The 7,497-nt window shown below is 37.7% G+C and overlaps 1 long non-coding RNA gene across 1 annotated transcript; it reads right to left on the reverse strand.

The window, feature by feature from the left end:
* Positions 1–2,831: 2,831 nt before the first annotated feature.
* LOC123163061 (uncharacterized) lies at positions 2,832–4,274 on the reverse strand. The gene is made up of 5 exons (XR_006481688.1): positions 3,889–4,274; positions 3,574–3,783; positions 3,403–3,495; positions 3,233–3,331; positions 2,832–3,149 (listed from the first exon to the last, which is right to left on the reverse strand). It is a non-coding gene; the product is annotated as an uncharacterized lncRNA (long non-coding RNA).
* Positions 4,275–7,497: the final 3,223 nt, after the last annotated feature.

The raw sequence follows: 7,497 nt of genomic DNA on the forward strand, positions 1-7,497 counted from the left end.
CTCTAGGACTAGCTCAAGTGTTGTGTGATGATCATGTCTTCCTGATCATGGGCATTTGGTTAAGTGTAACGAGATACCAAACAACAATGAGAGTATGATCTTAGTAGAATGATCATATTGAATTGACCCAACTTGTTCGTTATACTTTCAGATGCTATCGTCACAAGTCTATAAATTATAACACAGAGAGTTAATGTATACCTAGTTCCTTAGACTATGAGAGTATCAAGTAGCTTCATATTGGACAATGCACTTTGGGGTTGCTCCAACATCATCTGTAACACGGTGATCATAGCGATAGCTTACAGGTTCATCAGAAAGTTTGACAAGGGGCAAGATAGCTCAAGAGTGGGATTTGCTCCTCTGATGATGGAGAGATATTCTAAGGGCCCTCTCGGTGTGATGGCATCCATCATCGTCTGGCCATACACGGGTGACTAGGTCACAAGGATACCGGGACATGTCAACGAGAAAGAAGAACAAAACTAGATGAGGTGACCGGTATAATGAGCATGAGAATGACTCAAGAGGATACCGATATATCTAACCTCATGCTTTGTAACATATCGTGAAGCAAACACTACTACAGGATTGGTCTCCTGTAACACATTGATGTGCTACTCAAGCTTAGATATTGTGTTACTGAAGCACACGGTAACACATTTTTGTATTTGTTCCTGTAGGCTATGTTACTCGGTGGTGTCTATTGTAGCACATAAACATTGTTCCTATATGTATTTAGCAGTGTTACAGTTGTATTGCTGCAACACAAGCGATATGTGTTACCGAAGGCCCCGGTAACACTATTTTAGAACTATAGGCACACAGTTTGTAACATGTTTTTCAGCAACATGGTTAGTAAAACGTTTTAACAAAATTGCAACACAATTATTAATGATTGGCAATAATTACAATAGGGCTTTGTAACACATCTTGATATTCCAGCAACATGATTTCTTTATTATAGCAACACATCAGTAACATAATTTTTGTATATATTGTAACATCTCTAGTGGTGATTGGTAGCAAACATAGTAACACCTTCTCCTAACTATAGTAACATGACATAATTAGTCCAATGTGGTGTTGCAAAAAATTTGTATGAAATATTGTATCAATACATTTTTTGTTTTTATACTTCCTCATAGTGAAAATCGATAAGCAATATGACACAGACACACAGTGTATACTATATAAAAGGACCATGGACATAAAGCTAGCATATGCATAACAAAAAGGATATAAAATACCAATAAGGTTCTTGCCATTCCATAGCATTTATAACAATGAACATATAGAAGATCCACATTGTAGCAAAAATAAAATACATTTCTCGACCCATTAACGTAAACTATAATACGCGAAAGATTTCCTATAGTTGAAATCATGTGACACCCCTATTCATGTTCACTAGAATGTGCCCCTCAGATCTTTCTTGCATGAATATGTCATATTTGCATCTTGATTCCTCTTGAGCAAAAGCATCCGAATCAACTCAACCACTGAACCTCTCAATCTAAAAAAAACAGTCACAACTAGATTAAGTATATTGCAAATTTAATTTAACAAAACTCGAGAAGTTAAATATTGACATACACATGCTGAAGGCCAAGCAATTGTTAATCCAGAGGTGAAAGCATCGCCAATTATCTTACAAATTTCCCCTACCCTTACCAAGAGCTCACATTCCTCAATAGGTTGATCAACTTACACTTCTATGAACGACCGACCTAGCTCAACACCACCAACCATTTTTTTGAATTGCAACCCAAAATGCTAGCATGTGACACATGCCTTTTGTTTGGATATATTGCAGACTTCAGAATCACTTTTGTGCCAACCTCAAAAAAGGTTCAAAATATAATTTGCAGTAATAAAAATCATTTTTGTGAACACGAATCTAGTATGAACACACTATTTTTGTTACCTCCATGGAAGGACTACGTTTTTGCTTAGAGTACACATGGACTACTACCTTGTCTTGATTGCTTTGTTTGTGTACTCTAGTCAAATTTCCATCCATATTCTCCCTGCTCTTTCTCATCTACAGAGAAGCATAAGAGGGAAAATGATTTATCCTTGTGATTTTGCAATGTAAAGTTCACAGTGCATTTTATTCATCAAATTTGCATGTGCCGACATCATTTTATAACATCAGGAGATTCCATTCCATGCAATCAAACTTAAATTCAACATTCATATAAAAAATGTTCCTATCAGTGCTTAACAAGCAGATTTCTGAAGAGATAACCATTACCTCTCTATCAAAAACATGATGGGCTGGTGATGATGGTACTTGCTATGAGAATTTATTACAACCCTCATTTTCAAGATGATGCTTCTGTACAACAATGTAAGTAAATTAGTAAGTTATAGTGTATCCCTTATACCATGAGTAACAACAAGATTCTAACCTGTTTGCTTGACAGAATGCCATTATCTTTGTGCGTGCCATGTTGATGTGGGTTAGTTTTATTCTGCATTTTACATGAAGAGGCATTCGTTATTAGAAACTTATAAAGTGTAGTAATAAATAAACAAATTTACCATTGTTGTATCTCTGGGTTTGACCACTATGTGTTCTGCATCAGGTCCATTGGCATGAACTCTCTGCAAAATGAAATATTTATAAAGAGAGATGAAAATGAACCAACATGTCGAATATATTGACAGTACCTTTCTTTTATTATTATGTAGTATTTCTGGATGAGATTCACCATTACCTACGGTTTGGAAATTTTCCTACAATAGAAATTAAACAGGTTTCAGTAAAATACTTGTATGAATGCAACAAAAAATATATTTACCGTTACCATTTCGTTCGTCCCATGCACTTCATCTTTGTTTCTTAATGCATCAATGATTTGGTCTTGCTGTTCTATGCGTTGCTTCAGCTTTGCAATCTCCTCCCTAGCACCAGCCTCTTCATCATGTGATGAACCATTTGTTGTGGTCGCATTGATGTTCTTGAGATAACGAGGTTTTCGACCATAAACTTGGTTAGGAACAGGAAGCAAGCCCATTCCATGTACTTGTCCAGGCTTTTCATTCCCCAAAACTTTGTGCTAGGCATCACCTTTCCATGCAACTCTTCCCTGGTCACTTTGTGCCAACTCTGGTTGTTCACTAATTACCTTTTTCAATTCAACCTGAAAGAGAAGAATAAAGCATACTATACTTGTTGGATTCAGTGTTGACTTGATTGTGTAAAAATTGAATGTATATAACGTACCACAAGCTTATTTTTATCTTTGGCCTTTTTTGGTTTTCTATGAGTCGCTAAATAAACCTTCGCTCTATGTGGTTGCTTCTTCTCAGGGTCCTCTTGACGCTGTAAAACCAGAAATACACTGATATGTAAAGAAAAGGTTGTGAAAACTTATAAAAACATACATTACTCACAAGGTCCTCAGCCCAACGAGCAAAACTCTTTGTCCCTACTGTATGACTTGTCTTCACCTTTGTACGACTTATTTTGTTCTTCTCACTTACTGCCTATTATAATTAAAATACAATGTCAATGCACTACTTAACAATAGCACACATAGTCCAATTAAATGACAGAGAGCTTACCCTTCCTTCCTTAGACTTCCAAAACTTGACAAGTTCACGCCATTGGTCACTATCCACATATTCTGGACAAAGCTTATACAAAGATTTTCTTTTCTTGTTTGCATTAAAGAAATTCTTCTTCAGACCAGCCTTGAATCTTCTCCAATCTCATCGACGCCCGGTAGTTTTCAGTATCCACTTGTCACACTTAGCAGGGTACAAGAACTTTGTCTGCATTTCAGGAAATGAATAAGTGTAAACAACAAATGTACAAAAGCAAACTAATAATATGCTAGCTAATATAACTGATTTTCTTCTTCTGTCACATAAGAGTACCTGTACACACTGAAGTATTGTGTCAGCCCCACCATCCTTCTTCATATTACACCAGTCCTTTTTGTCAAGTGGACAATAGCCCCCAAGTCTAGCTATTGTGCCAAGAAATTTCCCCAGGACTCCACCTTCGTCCCCAATAGGCTGGCCAAGATGATTGCATTTTACAACTATCTGCGCACCATCTGGCATGTTCCAAACAGCAGGTAAGGATGTTCCTCTATGCTTACTGTCACTTGTGGAATTTGTTTACAACAATACTAATTAACCGAAGGTCACATATATTACATTATGTGCTTTCAAAGCATTGAGTGGATAAGGAAAGTAAGGCTACTGATGGAATGACCAAGAACAAAGGCCAATAATAGCGAAGTACGTTTTAGATTTGACATGCATGTATTGTCGGATTAATAAACAAAATTGGATAATTATATATATGGACAATTTGAGCAAAAAACGTATATACTATTATCTATTTTCTAGAACTGAATTTGTCTTATTTTGCTAATTTCTAAAACAGATTGGCCCACCTCAATGATAGGTAGGAAGAATTACTTACCTTTTCTTTTAGGGAAGCATGGATTAGTACTTGTTTTTACTTGTTTTAGCCAGGATTCTAGATCAGGGTGGTCCAACTAATAAAGAAGTCACAAATATAACATGTCAACATAAAGTATACCTTTTATTAAAAAGCGCTTCCCAAATACAACACGTCTACATACTTTTATACTTTATAATAAAAATACGGATCACTAAATCTTCAAAGCATATTATATTCATTAAGTCCAAAATTACTTAAAAGTAGCTAGCACACCTTTTAATTAGAACAAATTTTGGAGGCAGAAAACTTTTTTTCCCGAATACCCAAAAGACTTGCACATCTTTTATGTTAAGATTAGATAAAAATATTTACAAGATTACAAACACACAGTACAAGGCAAAAAACTTTGAGTTTGCACTCTCATCTAGTCTTAAAAAATAGGTCATACGTACCCATGTACAGGGAAATAATCTTTTTTAGAATTTTGTACAGGGAAACATCTTTTTTAGAAGAACTTACAGGAAACAGTCAGCTGCTAGTTTGAGTCCCGCCTTCTGTGGGCTTTGGTAGCTGGCTACGCCAATTGTTTTATCCTAATATATCCCGCTAGTAAGCAAATACACATCCTCTAAACTTCTATACGTAGCTAACATGTGAATGGCACAAGCCCATAACTATTAACTCAGAGGTTACGTGCTACGATGGGATCGACCTAGGAATTGATCGCATGCATCTTGCAACAAGTCTTGTCACGACAAGAAAGAAAAATTCAATCCAATATTATTACGTGTGTAACATTTACCTACGTAGATCACCTTTGTAACACAACGTTGCACATCATATATGTGTTACAATCTTGTAACACTCTCTCAACCGGCATAAATAATGTGTTACAACATTGTAACACATTCGACGCATGTGGAATATGTGTTACAACAGCATAACACTTCCCATAGAATGTGTTACAAATTACGTCTGGACACAAATTTTGTGTTACCAAGATTTCAACCAGTAACACATGTTTTCTTGTGTTACCGGGATGTGTTACCAAAGCTAAATCCCGTAGTAGTGAAAGGGAATAGCATACGATAACCAAAGGTTCACTCGAATACCATTCATGTAATATTCATAGGGATCAATATGGATGTCCACAGTTCCGCTATTAATCATTGAATAAAAGGAGTTTTGTTCATGTCTATGTTTTACCGAACCTACAGGGTCACACTCTTAAGGGAATTTCGATCTGCTGAGAATTAGTGGAGTAAGGAATATGAGAAAATATTCTCGAAATAGTTTCAGGAGTAAAAGAAATATTTTCAAGAGAAAGCGGAAGTACTTCAGGGTTATTAGAAGAGTTTTGGGGAATACCGATTAATACCGGGAAATTATATAGGCGAAAAATGTTTCTGGAGACTTTGAACAAATGATAAAAGGTTCTAATATTGATCAGGAGGCTTTTATAATTTAGTTCATATCAATGGGCTAAAGAAGAATAGAAAAGGCCTAGTTGTGGAAGTTTATTGGGCCAAGGCCCAATAACAAGTGGGGCACTCCCCTTAGCCTTTTCGGAGGCCAGAATGTGCCCGAATAGGAGTGGGAGGAGGACTCCTCCTCCTAGGGTCGGCACAAGGGAAGAAGTTCTTTGGTTCGAGGGATTGTCCGTGAACTGTTTGAGGGACTTCATCAACGATCTACACCAACTCTTCTTCCGCCGCAAGTCAAAGTTGGTAACGATCCAATCTAAACTTCTAATTCATCTTCATAGTGTTCCTAGGATCGCGATCGCAGGGGATTTTTTTTGTTTTCTACTACATTTCCCAAGAGTGGCATCATGAGCGTTCTATCAGTAGATGCAGGTTATGATCTAGATCACATGTGGATGTGAGGGTATTGCACACGCATTTTTAGTAATGAATTAGATCTATTGCTAAAAAGAATTAAGAACTAGATGAGTTATAGAGCTTAATAAAGTTGTGCGGGTAGAAGATAAGATCTATTGTGTTAGATGCAATCTTTTACTTGATGTTCTTGTTTTTTCCATCAAGTGTTGCTTCATTTCAGTTCATTGACCGCATGATGTAGCTTTGTTACAAAGTTCTGGCATTCGATGAGTCTGCCTATCATTGATCTGCTAGCAGTTCTTTGGGTTACATCATTGTCAAGAATGGTGAATCATTGGAAACATGAGAGGGGCATGTAGATTTTGATCTACACGGTGGTCATGCATATTGACAAAGTTTAGTGTGGGCCTAGAGAATTTTAATTAAGCCTCTTCCCTCACACACCTCGCAAAGTTATCTAGCGACAAGAATAATCATACTTGATGATGAACATAGGTAGCTAGCATTCTTCAAAACCCTAGAAACCACTGTAACACCCGGATGTAACTTTCCATGTTTGTAACTCCAACTCTTGCCATTTTCGGCTATGTGATATGTTATTTCTTTCGTGGTTGGGTTTTTGTCTTCCATTTTGCATTTTGTTCATGTCATGCATTTCATCTCATGTCATCATGTGCATCTCATTTGCATTCGTGTTCGTCTCATCACTACAAAAAAAGACACATCCGTGACATTTTGGGCCGAACGATTTTTTTTCCTGTCATACATATGACACTTCTATGACGATAATTGTGACAAAGCCGGTATCATCACAGATGTGGTGGGCTCCTACTTCTATGACAAAAAATCATGACAGAAAATGGGCTTTTCGTCCTGGGTGGGCCGGAGACGCAACTGCATGACATTCTTTGGGCCATCCATGACGGAAAAAACCGTGGTAGAAGTGAGGGGGAGGAAAATTTCGGGGAGTTGCCAGTTACGGTGGGAGGTCGGGGGCGGAGCGATGCGCGTTTCTCTCGTACGTACGCGCGTGTGTGCAAGGCGTTGGCTCTAACTGAAGCCGAGCGAGGCGTTGGGCTCTAACTGAACCCGAGCGATTGCACTGCAGGCTACGCGTTACTGAACCTGAGCGATCGATCGATGGCTGTTAACTGATCCCGATGGAGCGATTCCTTCACTACTGCTGCTAACTGAAGCCGATCGATGCTGCCTCTGGGATGAACAGTGAGC

This window comes from Triticum aestivum, chromosome 7B (genome assembly GCF_018294505.1).
Source record: "Triticum aestivum cultivar Chinese Spring chromosome 7B, IWGSC CS RefSeq v2.1, whole genome shotgun sequence".
Taxonomy (NCBI): Eukaryota; Viridiplantae; Streptophyta; class Magnoliopsida; order Poales; family Poaceae; genus Triticum; species Triticum aestivum.